Source organism: Zeus faber (genome assembly GCF_960531495.2).
Source record: "Zeus faber genome assembly, chromosome: 4".
Taxonomy (NCBI): Eukaryota; Metazoa; Chordata; class Actinopteri; order Zeiformes; family Zeidae; genus Zeus; species Zeus faber.
In genome coordinates, this window is record NC_137191.1 from 25,911,175 (window position 1) to 25,927,990 (window position 16,816).

At 44.5% G+C, this 16,816-nt stretch overlaps 1 pseudogene across 1 annotated transcript in view; it reads right to left on the reverse strand.

The window, feature by feature from the left end:
• Window positions 1-16,816, reverse strand: part of LOC307229234 (phospholipid phosphatase-related protein type 5-like) — a 68,145-nt pseudogene that overhangs the window by 19,615 nt on the left and 31,714 nt on the right. The window contains exon 2 of the transcript in view: window positions 15,402-15,592. The product of the transcript in view is annotated as a phospholipid phosphatase-related protein type 5-like (transcript). The remainder of the gene's footprint in view (window positions 1-15,401; window positions 15,593-16,816) is intronic.

Consider the following 16,816-nt stretch of genomic DNA (forward strand, 5'->3'; position numbering starts at 1 on the left):
CAGTACCTCGTGGACTGGGAGGGGTACGTCCGGAGGAATGCTCCTGGGTCCCCCGGAAACAGATCCTGGATGCCTCCCTCATCCGGGATTTCAACTGCACTTGCCCTTCCGGTTCCAGATGTCCACCAAGGGGCGTCCATATAGGGGGGGGTACTGTTAGGCCCACGGCCTCCCAGCACCACTAGAGGCAGCTCTTGACCCATCCGCGGCCTAATAACCTTCATTACCCACACAGTATTTATTCTCCAGCTCCCCATTCACTCATTGCCAGACCATCAAGTAGCTTACCCAAGTTGTACTGCTACTGGCCTAGTTCCAAGTTCCTAGTCCTAGTGCTTGTTCCAAGTTCCTAGTTTATGTCTCCTTGTTTCGTCTTCCCCTAACCTGCTTGTCTCCTCTCGTCGACCAAGTCTGTCCGTCCCTCTCCATCCAGCCCGGTTAACCTGCTTGTCTCCTCTCATCGACCAAGTCTGTCTATCCCACTCCATCCAGCCCGGTTCCCCGTCTCTCCACCCGGATCCTGGACCCCTCCTTCCCGGTCATCATCATCCCTGTCCTGCCCTGCTCTATCCCTACCTGACCGGGTCCCCCCAGCCATCTCCACCATGTGGTCTAACAAACATCCTAAATCTGCCTCCCGTCTCTCTGTGTCGTGCGTTTGGGTCCCTCCTAGCTCGGGTCGTAACAATATCGTGCAGATAAATGCTGTGGTAAGTGTGTCTAAGTGCACACTTTACATTTAAAAAAGAACCATAGCAGTACAATAGCAATAGGACAGTAGAAACTCTGGCAGTTTTGAATAGTAAAGCTATTGTTGTACCCGATTTGGAAAAGCTTTTCCTAGAGTGACCAAGACTGAAAGATTGCGGCCAGAAAGAGACAAAATGTATTATTAAACCACCACAGATGCTTTCCCCCTTACTTAGTGCTCATGGTAAACATATGCAATAATAATGCTAAACACCTTAAACATATGCATATATGTCCATACATCTCATTCATATATCAATATTTTGTTTTAGATGTTGTCGATCCAAATTGCAAAATCTTCCCCACATATAATGATATTGTCCCTGAAAATGTATTCAATAGATGAATAGACGAAACAGATGAAAAGCTTGTGTGCTAAATGCTTCCCGAACTGAGGGGCGATACCAGAGCAGTTCATTAGCCAGCTTAAGTGTTTGAAAGTCAAAAGGCCATTTGAACACCTTATTGCTCCGGATGATCAAGTCAATTGTGCATCTACTGTCGATGAAACACCAATTGGTCAAGTTGCGAGGTAATCACTCTTGCCAACATGGCCAAGCACGGACTCCTGTGTGAATAGGTACTCAATAGAACTTCTGACGGTCTTAAATAATTAACTTAGATGTAATTATCTCAGGTGAGAGTATAATTAACTCCTCTCTTCCTGCTCACTTAAGAAGTGGTAACAGCCCCATAGATACTAAATGTAAAAGATTAGCAGCCACACACGGCAGAAAACCAATCGCCTTGGTCTTTCTCCCAATTTTGCAAGCACAAATTGCAAAACAAACTGTGCGAGCACCTCGTGTCGATTACGCACATATTTAGTATTAGTATTTTTAGAGCTTATAGAGCTTATTGTGCGTAATCACTGGGTGTCATGACATTTCACTGCATTTATATATGACCGTATGTATACTGTATGTATGTGACGAATAATCTCTTGAACTTGGTCGAGTCCCACACTTGAAGAAAACTACAACCCAGTGAAAATCAACTCGGCTTCAATATCTCTGCAGACATTATTGCAACTTTGAACTGGCTGCGCAAATCTGGTACAAGGTGACTCAGAAAGTATAACAATTGGATAACAAGTAACACTGCTCAGATAACAGTGTCAATGGTGAGATACTCAACATATAAACAATACACACTGTACATGTTGAATATTAATTATGTTATATGATATGATACATCATACTTAGTGTATATTTCTAAACTTATCTTTTAATTTATTTTCTTTTAATATACTCTATACCAGGGGTCGGGAACCTTTTTGGCTGGGAGAGCCATAAAAGCCAAATATTTCTAAATGTATTTCCTTGTGAGCCATATAACATTTAATAAAATGAATGAATGCAACTTAATGCGTGCATTTTTTAAGTAAGGCATACATTTTTAGCGTATGACACATCTCTGAGTACTTAAAAAAGCTCTATATATAATACATTTCTCTTTATTCTTCTTAATAATATTGTTGTTATACTGTAGCTAACCAATAATGAATTTAATACTTTTTACCATTAATGCGACTTGTGGTGCTGCATGGTTTTGCTGACGGCCTTGTAGTCTGGTTCATACGTAGTGAGGTTAAGCTTCATGCAGGTGTTGAGGCTTCCATCAGTTAAACGTGAGCATAGGTTGCTCTTAATGTTTCTCAGATGCGAGAAAGACTGCTCACATGCGTATGTAGAGCCAAACATGGTCAATACGGCAGTACTCACACGCTGCATTGTGTGGTTTGTGACGGGAAGCTCGTTCAAAGTTTTAAGAATCAGTTGGTCTTCTGGTTCAAGTTCAAGTTCAAGTTCAAGAGATTATTTGTCACATACATATTGAAGTTTTTTCCATCTCTGTCCACTTGTGTTCAGCTGATTGGTCCGACTGGAGGCAGGGAGTTTTCTTACTGTTTGTCTGTCTTACAGAGGGGATCGGCGCACATGCTCGTAAGCAGCCCAGCAGTGGACCGCCGTTCCTCCTGCGCCCAAGAGGATCATTATTATCCATAATTATTATAATAATCCTCAGTGATATATATAATTGTGGCCACATATTGAAATGAACAGTAAAACTCTCGCCATGTCGGCGCACCAGGGCCAGAAAGACTCCGTCTCCCTCCCTAAACCCTCACCTGTGGGCAGAGACTCCCACAAGTGGCGCCTGAGCAGAGACCCGGGAGGGGCAGGGCGCTGAGTAAAAGGCGCCCCGGAGTCTTTCTGTCGTCCGCAGCCGGTGCTTGACTACGCCCCTTTGTCCGCCACATTTATATTTAGAATTTTATTTTCAAATTTGTAATTTCTCTTATCTGTTTTACTTTAAATTGACACAGAATAATTATTTATTACTTGTTAATTGTGATGAAAAATTTTAGCTCAAATTTGTCTGCGAGCCATATACCGTCATCGTAAGAGCCATAGGTTCCCGACCCCTGCTCTATACTGTATTCTGCATGGCTGAACACAAATGGCGAAAATGCATCAAAAAAAATACATGTGGCTTAAACGCTGGAAATGTGGTGCAATGCTCAAGCGTAACGATTCTCTTGACCAAGTTGTTACGATGTATTATTTACTACCTGTGGATTGAACAAATAACATACTTTGGGAAAAGGAGCCCTCTAACTACCCCCCACTTTTTCCAGTGAAACTTATTTCAGCTTAAATGATGGTGAAACGGACGATGCTGCACAGTTATCTAAAGGAGAAGGAAGGTTATAGTGGCGTATTATTGTGGAGTAAGCATTAGATGTGAAAGAGAATACAATAAAAGCATTTTTTCTAGATATGATTTCATGCAACATGCTCTATCAATTTACTTTTGACATATTGGGATCATGTAACGCCGCACAAACTTCTTTGTCCTTGTTTTATATAGTTATTTTCTTAGGGGGGATAATCTACTTTCCAGTCAGGGATAGTCAGGGAGTGGTGGAAGAGAGATGGAATGATGAATGGATCAAGACCTACGGCTAAACTGAGACAAAACAGGGGAGAAGCAGGGCCGGTTGGGAGGGAGAGGAAAAAAAGGAGAAAGAGAGAGAGGGAGGGAGAGAGATTAGAGGAAGTGGAAACGGAAGGAGAGCCGAGGGAGGGAAAGGAAAGGTTTTAAAAGGGAGACAGAAACAGGAAAAGCACCTTGGGGAAAAAGCATAAGAATCAGAAGAGTAAGAGACTGGATGTAAAAAAAGACACAGTGAGAGAGAGTGAGAGAGAGAGAGAGAGAGAGAGAGGGAGAGAGAGAGAGAGAGAGAGAGGATGAGAAGGATCTGAAAAACTTTAGAGGGAGACAAAAAAAAGCGAAGAGGGAGAGAGGGATGAAGAGGAGGAATACGAGAGTGACTGACAGAGTGTTCCTCATCTTCGGGGAGAAGAAAGGAGCACATCCTGGCGGAGTGCTTTGATGATGGGAACGGTGTGTACGTGTGTGTGTGTGTGTGTGTGAGTGTGTGTGTGCGTGTGTGTGGGCACCTGCGAAAACGAAGCCATTAGGAGCTGTGTCACAGCAAATGCCAAAAAGTGAAGCAGAAACCCAAATTTTCTTCAAGAGGGATCCAGCAACTGAATCTGGCAGTGATGTGTAAACTGTGGCAACTTTACCTGTGTTTGTGTGTGTGTTTCTGTGTGTGTTTTACTATACTTGTGTGGAGAATACTTGTGTGTGTGTGTGTGTGTTGTGCACATGTTGTGTTTGATAACACAGGGTGTGTGTAAAGCATCTACTGCAGTAGTGCAGTAGTGTCGTGGCTTTTAGATAGTACATACTGCATCCCGTGTTGTGGAGAAGAACTGGAGAAGGGTCTAGCAAAGGTGGCCTAAAAATTGCCCATTCAATCACTCACCTAGATAGATTACTGTGCCTATCTGGTTATTCCACTACTGTGGTCCTAATATGAAACAATATAACCTTAAACTGGCATGGAATGTAGGGACATATGCCATGGCATCTCTGACAGACCTCACTGGCGGACAGCCTTGATTGCTGCTGAGTTGAGGTGCAATGACAAGAACGCTAATCAATATTTCTGCCCTGAGTGAGACCATGCCCCTGGAAGAAGGCTCTCTAAAAGAGGAAGGGACAGTTTATACCTTCATCTGGAAAGGTTTTCCCCCCAGGTGGACAACATCTCCACAGAGTAGGACTACCTATCAAGAACACCCTTCTACCAAGTCTTACAGAAACAACTGCATTAGTGAAAGGCTGAAAATGAAATGAAAATGAACCCTCTGTGTAACCCCTGGCAAATAAACATTATGCCGCACTTCTCGGTGTCTATGCAACAACTTTGCCATCTGAGAATGAGGCCAAGGAATGCTTATATCAGGCACTGCATGTAGCTCTTTGCCTGATCCCTAAGAATGACAAGATCCTCTTGCTTGAGGACTTCAACACTCGGGGTGGAACAGAACAACAGGATTTGGAGTGGAGTACTAGGTAAGCATGGTATTGGCAAGGTGAATGCAAGGGGAATTTTTGCTCTGAGCATAACCTTACCATAACTAACACCATCTTCCAGCAGGAGGCAAAATAAAAGACCTTGTGGATACACTCTCGCTTTAAACATTTGCACATGATTGACTTCATCGTTGTGAAACTTAGTAACATCAAGGATGTTCTCATCACCCGTGTCATGAGAGGTGCTGAGTGCTGGACCAACCATCGCATGTTTTTAGTGGGGGTCCTTACTGATGTTAGATGGGGGAAACCCCATGTGAGCACGGGGAGAACATGCAAACTCCACACAGAAAGGCTCCTAATTGGGAGATAGCCCGCCGGAGCACAGTGCCCCAGGCGGGAATCGAATCAACCCTCATGATCGACACACCCCGGCATCTCCAGGAAAAGTGCCATGAGCAACATCAGGACCTGTTTATGGCCTTTGTCGACCTCTCCCAACCATTTCACACTGAGCAAAGAGAGCTCTCATGGGATGTCCTCCTCAGGATTGGCTGTCCCAACAAATTTGTGAACATCCTCCCCCAGTTCCACAGTGGAATGACTGCTTGGATAACCATAGGAGGACAAGAGTCTGAGGCCTTCCTTGTATGCACAGGGGTGAGGCAGGGATGTGTGCTGTCACCAAGCTTCCTCACGACAAGATTGAAGACAGCAGGGGTGTGGCAGTGGACTTCAGACTAGATGGCAACATGTTTAACATCAGGAGGCTCCACGAAACCACCAACCACCACCCACTTTGTAGAAAGCGGGTCTGGAACTGCAGTATGCAGACGACTGTGCTCTTGTGGCCCATACTCCGACTTCAGACTGTCCTTGTTGTGGGAGAATACAGCAGGATGGGGCTGACTGTCAACACCACCAAGACAGAAATTGTCTGCCAATGGAGTACCAGCACCCCCCCCCCCCATTCTACCTGCCTTCACTGTGGGTGATGAAAAGCTGTCAGTAGTGCCATTTGTCAAATATCTGGGGAGCATTATCTTTGAGGATAGAGGCATTGACAACAACATCCAAAGCTGCATTAAACAGGCATCAGCTGCCTTTGGGAGACTTTGGTGCAGAGTCTTTCAGAACAAGAACCTTCATCCCTCCACAAAGGTAGCTGTATACCAAGCGGTCTGTGTCACCACCCTCCTCTACAGCTGTGAAGCTTGGGTAACCTACAGCCATCATATCAAGTCCTTAGAGCGCTTCCACATAAGTTGCATCCAGCACATTGAAATACTTGCAAAGACCAACTGCAGAAGTATTGAGGCCATGATCACCCAGCAGCAGCTGGGGCATGTGATAAGGATGCCCCCATGACGGCTATCTTGGCCAGCTACATCATGGTCGACGCTCAGCTGGAGGGCCGAAGAAGCATTAAAAGGATCAGATGAAGAATGCTTTGATGGAGTGCAAGATCAGACCTGAGGACCTGGAGGATGTTTCTACTGACTGTACCACTTGGCAACAGCTGTGTTGGGATGGAGTTTGTATGTTGGAGATGGAGAGGACATCCAGAAGACAGCAGAAGAGAGCCAGGAGAACTACAGCCATGGTTGCCACCACTACCCCCACCACCACCATATGTACCAGCCCCACCTGCAGTAGAGTGTGTGGGTCCAGGATAGGACTGTTCAGCCATCAAAGATCTCTAAAGGAGTGAACGTCGTAATAAGATTTCGATGGACAACCAAAGAGGACTTGCACGGACTGGTCTCTGACTTGACTATTTTTTGGTTTAGAAGTGCACCAGAAACACGGGTCCTCACTTTGATACCAGTACAAGAATGTGTGTGTGTGTGTGTGTGTGTGTGTGTGTGTGTGTCTGTGTCTTGAGAGGTTTTGAGACTTAAATCAAATCAGATTTTTCCTTTATATCTTTTCCTAAACATGTTTATAGATTATTTTATTCACCAGATTTCTGATGTTTTCATATAATTAAATCAGGTACAATAACTTCACAAAAAATAGTATTTGCCATAAACTCTCCATAACTTGGATAATAATCCATTCGTAAATTGTCATTAAAAAAAAAATAGGCTCATTGTTGCATCTAATCAAATTCCGATTACTTCAACTTACGCAGTGCAATTTCAATGCGGTTGGCTGTTTGATGTCTTTCTGTTTGCAGAACGGATAATTAAAATCATTATAACATTGTACTATAATAAAATGTAATATACAAAGTTTGATAATATGTTTTGATTACTTATGATCGTCTAAAAATACTTCTGACTGTATGGAGCGCTTCTTATCAGAAACACTGAGTGATTTTCTTTGCATAACTGCCTTGCAGTAGAACATACAGATGAAAAGTAGTCATAAATATCCCAATATTAAAAGTAAAATTATGGTCTTTACAAGTGCATTTAATGGTAGATGGTTCAAAATTCCTCTGAATACCATTTCTCAGTTGCCATTCGTGTCATGCATATCAATTTTGAGTGGGAGTTACAGAATTTAGGAGTAGAATCCAACTCCGTGGAGGGAAGAATGAAGAACAAAGTCCTGATCGCACACACTAACACCCGTTTATCTGTGTGTGATGGTGGGTCCATTTGTGTGTGTGTGTGTGTGTGGATGTGTCTGTGTGTCTGTGTACAAAAGCGAATTAAGATACAGGAAAATTAAAGGGGAGAGAGGCAGTGTTAATTCACTTGTTTTGACACTTTGACACTTGTAAACTACATTAAAGTGCTGAATCAGAATAAAGAAGAGAGTAGAGAGTAAAGACCGAGTGGAGACTACCGGCTGTTTAAAGCACCCAGGGATTTGCATGACATTAGGAACTGGTAAGGACAGCAGATCCACACCGAGACGTGCGCACACCGGCCTTCCAACACTCTCTCTCATAACGTTTGCATGAGTGGGTAGTGTGGAGCGTACCAAGCCAAAATATACTGGCAGCGTAAGGTGGTGTAGTTACGTATAAAAAAGTTTTTGAGCTAAGTTCTACATTTAAAAAAGGGTTCAAAAATAGGTGTCTGTACCTTCAAGTTTCACCTCCAGTCTCTCCCTGAACTGCTCCACTTTCCGTAGCTTCGTTGTCTCCTCAGTGATTATTAGGAGCAGATCTCATCAAGGACCTCAGGTTCAAGCTCAGGTTCAAGGTCTTCATCCCTACCCGAACCCGACTACCCAAGGCCCAACCCGGGACCCTTACGAGTTTGAGTTCACATTTTATCAACGGCAATTGGTTTCGGGTCGGATCGCCTTCTATTTTCTCAGGTCTCAGGTCTGGGTCTCATTATGCATGTTTATACCCAGTTTGAGAGGAGCCATTAACCTCTAAGCAAAATGTCTTTCAATTATTCTGAGCCTTTTCCTTGTCATCTGACAATGACGTGGCAGGCGCCGAAAGATGTTCTGGGGAAAAAGGCACAGTTCCAATCGGATCCTGGGACAAACTTCTGGGGCCCAATTGGGTTCAGTTCTGAATATTGGGAGCCGTGAAGACCTCTACTTCAGACGCGTTCAGGCATGTTTGGAGACATTTTGGAGGTCAACAGTTCAACCCAGGCAGCAGATACGTTTAAGCACACCCAAAGTACAGAAGGTCTCAGCTTTAAATCCGCCGCGATAAGGATAAGCATTAAAGAACTGCCGTGTCCTGGATGCTGCATGAGTAACACTGACACTAATCGGAACAAAGCGCTTTTTGTGATGACGCAGTATAGAGACATTAAAGATTGTGACGGATGCCATACTGTTTTATTTTTAACTCACGCTTGAGGAAGAGTGGGTTTCCGTCTGTTCCTTCACAGATAATTTCAAAGGGGATTCCGTATTCTTTCCATGCTTTCAAAGCTGAATTTTATTTTGCGCCTGTGTGTGTGTGTGTGTGTGTGTGTGTGTGTGTGTGTGTGTACGTAGAGATGTAAATTTGTGGGCAATCTGATGGTGTTCTTTGGCCAATCAGACGAAACTATGCCACGTGAGGAATAAAATCAGCTTTCACTGAAGTCTCTAAAGAAACACAAGGATCTCATCAAGCCTCATACAGCCTCTGCAAACACCACGTCAGTGCCACTGTTGACAATCCTCAACCAGTGCCCCACACACACACACTCACACACACACACACACAAACGCGCGTCAACGTATCGGTAACCATGACAATTCAGCTTCTTCATCCCCCACATTCTTTTCTTCCTTCCTTCCTTCCTTCCTTCCTTCCATCGCTCCCTCTCTCATCGCCCCTTACATCCTGCACTTCGTTCCTCCCTGGTTTAGCCTTTGCAGACCTACAGTATATGCAGAAACTGGGTTACAGAAAAATCATCCCACCCTCATTCTCTCTCTGTTTTTCTTTCCTATACTATGGTATTTCCCTATTTCACTATCCTGATACCATTTCATACCGTCTTATCTCGGCCGCTCTCTTTGTGTTCGTTCTTTCTCTCTCTCTCTCTCTCTCTCTCTCTCTCTCTCTCTCTCTCTCTCTGTCTCTGTCTCTGTCTCTCTCTCTCTCCCTCTCCCTCTCCAGCTTCATCTCACAGTTTACAAAATCCTGTTTGGGCTCATGGAGTTTTTAACCATTATCGGAGGGTTGACCCCGTTCTTTATCCCTCTTTCCCTCCTCTGCCTCCTTTCCCGCCCTATATTTTTAACGCATTTTCCTCTCCTCCCTCAGCTTTTTCCTGCTTCTCCGCCTCCTCTCCACGCAGCTCTCCTTTCATATCTCTGTCCCTCTTCTCTTTCTTTCTCCCTTTTGCCTCTCTTCCATCCTTCACTCACCCCTATCTGTCTCCCCTAATGAGACATCATTGCGCCGTGTGTGGGGAGATCAGCTAAAGAGCTCATCTGGAAGCATCAGGCGGTGAATCTACAGCCTCTCATCAACAAGAGCTTGTTATACTTTGTGTTAAATTAGGAAGGATTTGACCACAACGTCCCAAAAGGCCCTTTTTGGAGGATGTTGACTTCAAGCCTCTGTTGATTGCAAAGGGAGTTGGAGTTTAACACAAGTCGATCCCTGTACTTACGAGGGAGAAAAGATAACGGTTCCAATGGAGTCTGTTCACCTGTGGGTTAGAGATAGACCTTCATTCAGTCAGTGCAACACAGTCTACATTGATGTATTATAATTATCATTACTATTATTATTATTATTTCTGACAGACAACTGTTCCATTTACTTTAAAATTATCTTTATTTTTTTTTAGCAATGTTTGAGATTGGTGTCCGGGCTCAACTGCTCAACTCTTCTGGCAAGGTTTACAGCAGATATAGTATACTTAGTGAGCGGGAAATGTAGGAGTGATGAGCTCAAATCCCCCCATTGGATGGAAGAGTAGAGCCCAACAGGTGGATGCAGGAGAGGTGGAGGGAGCGTTGGGAAACAAGCAGGCAGGTAGGGCAGGAGGGACTGACTGCTTAAACAGGCCTGCCCACGGGGGTGTGGAAGTGTGTGGCGCCGTCGAGTTGTCTGACAGAACTAGCTCTGCTATGTCTCATTATAGACAGAGCCTTCTAGAAGTTCTAATGTTAAATTCTCACACCAATGAATTGTGTGCGTGTGTGTGTGTGTGTGTGTGTGTGTGTGTGTGTGTGTGTGTGTGTGTGTGTGTGTGTGTGTGTGTGTGTGTGTGTGTGTTGTGACAGCAGGCTGGGGCTACTAGCGCAAGCTCGTGTTCAACATTCTGTCTTGCACCTGCCTCAGTCCGCTGCACAGCCAGATTGGCAGTGACAGCACCAAGCCTCCATTATCCTGTAATATCCATTTCCATCATTTATAAACTGCTCTAATTCTTATTTCCACTGATTACACACACTTGCCATTGATTTTTGCCCTCTTTCAGATACACACACACACAAACACACACACACACGTGCACACATGTTCAAAGAAGTGTGCAGACAACAACCAATTGAACACTGTAAGAGAGAGAGGGCAAAAGAGAGAGACTGAAACATTTGACATGAAAGTCATTCCCCTAAATCTTTTTAGCTTTATTTCAAAATCAACAATATGGACCGTACCCTTTTGGACGCCTCATATCCATAGCCATTTAAGGACTAATGGAGTGCCTGTTTTGCACCGATCGAGCTACTCGCGTTTGAGTCTTTTCGTGGTTTGAATCGTTGAAAATCGTATCGATGAAACCTTTAAGAGAAAAAGTTTTACTTCGTTCACCCAAGTGATCATTCGTCCAAGAGATCCGACGGACTCTGCGTTCTGTGTGAGAGCGACAGAGTTCTGATGGAAAAGGCAATCAATTAATTAATTTAATTTTATCATTTAATCATTAAATATTATTACTGCCACTACTAGGAATTACAACTTGATTATATGTAAATTCATTCTTTATTGACTTCATCAACTTTACTGAACGTGCGGTTTTGGTGCATGTGTTGCCTGCGGGTGCCTGCATGCGTGCATATTTGTCTGTGTGTGCCTTTATGTCTTGGTCAGTCGCTCAACATAGATTTTGCCCACAAACGATGACAACTGTAATTACAATGACTATGAAAGGGAAAGTATCAGACAAGAAAAGAGAGCGAAAAGACAACGGGAGCAGCTTGGATCTGTGGAGAAAAAAAATTGGATTTGCATGAAATTAGCATGACAGTGGAGCAGTCAGGGTGAACATCATGATGGGAGACGTCTTTAAGGGAAGGTTAACTGCGGCTTTCCCCTTCTTGGGGAGAGCTAGAAATCAATGATGAACCGGCATCTGTTGTCGGATATACTTTTACTCTTGGTGCAGTTGCTGGTTGAACAAATTTTTTGACGATTAAATATGAGTTAATATCACAATATGTGCGTATTCAATACGCTTGCCTACAATCGATATGCGATCTAGCTTCGTCACCATACTGTTGTTACAACATTCCTATCATGTCTCAGACCAACACAAGGTTGAAATTGTCATTTTATTTGCTATTTCTATGTAACATTGGAAATGTAAAGTGTTTCTCTGAGATGTAGCACAGTAGTGTTTGCTAATGTAACCCTCTCGGTTAGTCTCGCTTTGAATGAATTCATCCTTTGTTTGCTGTTGGCAACATGAATCATCATTTAAATGTGGTATCAACAATTCAGATTGTTGCATTTTGGAACAATGCATTGTGTGTTAACGCTGAAAACAGACGTCATGCGTCACGCAGCGTGAGATTCGAGCTCACCTACTTTATGTGTTTTATTGTGTTTTCTTAAAAGAATATATATATTTTAAAGCAACACTAGGTCACTTTTTTTTTTACCTTAAAATGACAGCTTCAAAATCACCCACCTGTTCTTGAACTATGTAACTTTGGAGTTTGGGTAAGAAACCATGGGAAAAGTGCGTTACGCTTTACGCACTACGGGACTTGCTTGATGTTTGGCTTAGGTAATAACCGTTTTTTTGCCTGATAACATTAATATGAAAAGATAAGATAAGATAAATTATAAACTTGCCGGTCAAAATGTCTCGTAATAATGCTCATGCGAAATGTAGCTGCCTACTCCCCGAAGGCGCGGATGAGACGGCCAGTGGTGCACCCGGCACCAGCGGGGCGGGGATGCCGCCTCACACCAGTTGGCGCGCACTTGCAATGCCTTCATTGCGCCACAGGGTTTGTTTCACCCTCTGACTCACGCGTGCGAGCCGATCTGCCAGGCCGAGCACATCTGGTACCTACGCCGATAGCAGGGGGCGATCCCTGCGCCCTCTCCCCCTACGGCTCCGCGGACTCAGCTTGTGAGGTCTGTGCAAGGCACGCTGTAACTTAGGTGTTTTACGACGGTGGTGCGAAAGGGCAATTGCACTCAGAAACTGTAGGACCGCAAAATCCCAAATCCCCAAAGTTACATAGTGCAGCTTTAATGAAATCTGACAAAATTCACTGTTTTCGCTCTCCCGCTGTCTCTGTCGTCTCGGAAGCTGCATGATTCATGAGGAGGAGATTCTAGCAGGCACCGGCAAACAAAGTTAGAAACACAACACAGTGGCGGCAACGGGACAACTCCACCCCACCTACCCCTCTACACCCACACTCTCTCTCTCTCTGTTGCATTTTGAGTATTGTTGTTGTGATTTGTTGTTTTTCCCACTGTTTTTCCGAGTCCTCGTGTCACTTTCCCATTCTCTTTGCCGCCGCCCCCCCCAACCAGACCAACCTCTTTCATTTCATCATGTCATCTTGGGTATTTTCCATTCCATGTGTCTGTGCGTCTCTCCTTTTGAACACACATCCTTGCCTTCCTTCCAGTCTCCCTTCTCATACTGTTTAGGGGGGTTTATGTGAAGTTATATTTAGCGGGAGAGCGAGAGAGTGAGAGAGAGCGAGAGCGAGAGCGAGAGAGAGAGAGAGAGAGAGAGAGAGAGAGAGAGAGAGAGAGAGAGTGCATGCAGCTCTACAGGGCAACTCCACTTAGCGTTCCGTCTCTGGCCTATATAAAAAGGTGAGACGAAGAAACATCTGCATCCGAGGTTCAAGCAAGAGTGTATTGTATGTCTGTGTGAGGTTGTGTGTGTGTGTGTGCTTGCAAGTGTTTCTATTTACAGATGTGTAGCTACATAGTTTCTAAACCGTATCACATTCCACTTCATACTGTTGGATCCCTACTCACACAACCACACACACACACACACACACACACACACACACACACACACACACACACACACACACACACACACACACACACACACACACACACACTCACAAAATGGTATAATTAGAACTTGAACAAGGTTAGTTGAGCTAGTTAGGTTACAGTATTTAACACAGACAGCTGCTGCTGTTCTGATGAGGTGTGTATCAGTGTGCTAGGTGCATGTGTGGTTTGTGTGTGTGTGTGTGTGTGTGTGTGCGTGTGTGTGTGTGTGTGTGTATGTGCATGTGTGTGTGTGTGTGTGCCCGTGTTGTGTCTGCCACTTTAGTGCTTTAGGTACTCCCTATAGGTTCTCTGCTATGGCAGCTGAATTAACTCCATTCACATCGCTGGAAGCATACACGCATGGATAGCGCGCACACACACACACACACACACACACACAACAATACATTTTAGTTGGCTTGGAAGTAGAGGATGTGCGCTGTCATCTACCCACACACTTACCATCAGTGAAGTACAGAAATTTACAGGGTTTTGTGCCAAGTACTGAGTAGCTCTCAGTAGCTCACGCTCATCTTTCTCTCACTCTCTCGCCCATCAGTACTCTAGTCAACCATGCTCTAGAGTCTGCTGTCAAACTGATGTGTGTGTGTGTGGGTGTGTGTGTGCCGCCCTAATACGCTCCCCTGGAGGGCGTCCTGTTGTAATGCCACTGAGCCGCAGGCCATCAAAGAGAAGACAAACCCTGCGAGACAGGGCCAGTGTGTCAGACACACAGAGCTTTGATGGGGACAACCAAGAAGTCTCTCATTATTCACATGCCAGCATGCTGATGGAGACAGGACCACGGGCACAGTGACTGAATCCCAAATTCTGAGTGTCATGACAAGGTGCCTTGGCCAACGCAAAGTTCCTCAACATTTAAATAGTGGCGGCGAGAGCGTGCCCTACATAGTGCTGTATCTCCATCCATAATGTTCAGCTTGTCCCATTGCTTTTCAAACAGAAATAAATAAAAGGAAAGGAAAGGGGAAAGCGTGACCTAAAACACAGCGATGCCGATTTCAGCATTTTGTCATACGGCGGGGCCAAAGAAATTCATAGAAATGAGAACAAGGCTTACTTTGGATATTTAATAATTCAAGATGTTTTTATCAGCAGTTTGAAGTCGATAATGAACAAGACAATTATGATTCTTTCCTTTTTTTTATGAAGTCAAATTCAGAGTCACGTTTCGATTCCATTTCCGCCAGACTTTGAGATGAAGACGCTGGGCTTCGCGCTCTCTGTGTGAGTATCTGTAAATGTTTCCACAGCGGACAAATATAGTGCCCGTTGCCATGGTTATGCAGAAGAACACATCCAACACAAAATAGAGCGGAAAGAGACCACGAGGATGAACACCCACACACACACATCTCTCACTTCAGCACCAATCCACAAAGACCACGTGTGCGTCGGGAGTGGGAGTGTGCGTGTGTGTGTGTGTGTGTGTCACGTTTGGTTTGCATGTTCAACTTTACGGTTTCCGTGTTCCCATGGATGTATGTGTGTGTGTGTGTGTGTGTGTGTGTGTGTGTGTGTGTGTGTGTGTGACTGTGGGTGCTGTATGTCCTCTCCCCAGAATGCCCCCGATCCCCCCCTCCCAACTCAAGCTTGGACTCACCGTCACAGTGGGGATGGCGGTGTGACGAGGGAGTAGACCAGCACCGGCGGCGCCTTGCTGTCGTCCTCGGGTCCTGGGTAGGGCTTGGAGAAGGCTTTGTCAAAGCAGAAGAAGCCCTGCACGTGTACGGGGAAGGTGTCCGTGTACTCAAAGTAGTACGCCAGCAGGACCGTCCCTGCCATGATGACCAGCTGAAAGTAAAACATAGTATCGGTTCCAGGGTGAGAGTTTCCAGATCCACGGAGGAGCAGCCGTGCAGTGTGTGTGTGTGTGTGTGTGTGTGTGTGTGTGTGTGTGTGTGTGTGTGTGTGTGTGTCTGTGTGTGTGTGTGTGAAAAGAACGGAAGATATGGACTGAAGAAAAAAACGAGAAAGAGAGAGAGATTGAGAGAGAGAGAGAGAGAGAGGTGATGGTGGGTGGAGGGGGAAAATGTGGGATGGGATGGAAAAAAACAATAATAAAACGAAAGATCTTCTCCAGCACAGAGCACAGTGATGGATGCTTCCGTATTGTGTAAAAGGAATCAAATGCGTGCGGAGGGAGATAGTGAGCGAACCGGAGGAGAAAGAGAGAGAGGGAGAGAGAGAGAGAGTGAGAGAGAGAGAGAGAGAGAGAGAGAGAGAGAGAGAGAGCGGGAGAGAGAGGGAGAGAGAGAGAGCTGGAGAAAATGAAATGGCAGCTTGAGAAAAGGAAAAACAAAATAAAAATGAGAGGTATGAGAGATTGAGAGACTCCTGTCATAATACGTTATGTAAAGTAGGAGGAGTGGAAAATAAAAAGCGCTGTGGGGAGGAAGGGAGAGATGGAGAGAGCAATAATGACAACACAAAGTTGACAATGAAACAGAAGTAAAAGGTAAAGACATGGTGTGTGTGTGTGTGTGTGTGTGTGTGTACGTGTGGGTGTGTGTGTGTGTGTTTGTGTGTGTGTGTGTGTGTTCCAGCGCTCGTTCATTTAATTTATAAATGAATGGGTTTGTTGACTACACCACTCTGCCATCTAACACAGTGTCATAGTTCATCACCATGGATAAAAACCCTACCAGCACACATTTATATCTGTGTGTGTGTGTGTGTGTGTGTGTGTGTGTGTGTGTGTGTGTGTGTGTGTGTGTGTGTGTGTGTGTGTGTGTGTGGACTGAGTGATGCGTTCAAGATCCAGCGAGGCATCAAAAAAATAGAAGCTGTGCGATGGTAATTATTCACAAAAATACCACAACGTTTCTTGTCTTTCATGGAAACATAACTTACTGAAAATGTGATCCAAGTAAAAAACTCAACTCGACTTTACAAGAAATTACGATAAATAAGATTGCTATCGTTAATCAATGTGAATGCACCATAATTGACGTATACAACGCCATCTACCATCACTGAGACTCCGAATGTACTTCAATGCAAAATGTTAAGATATAA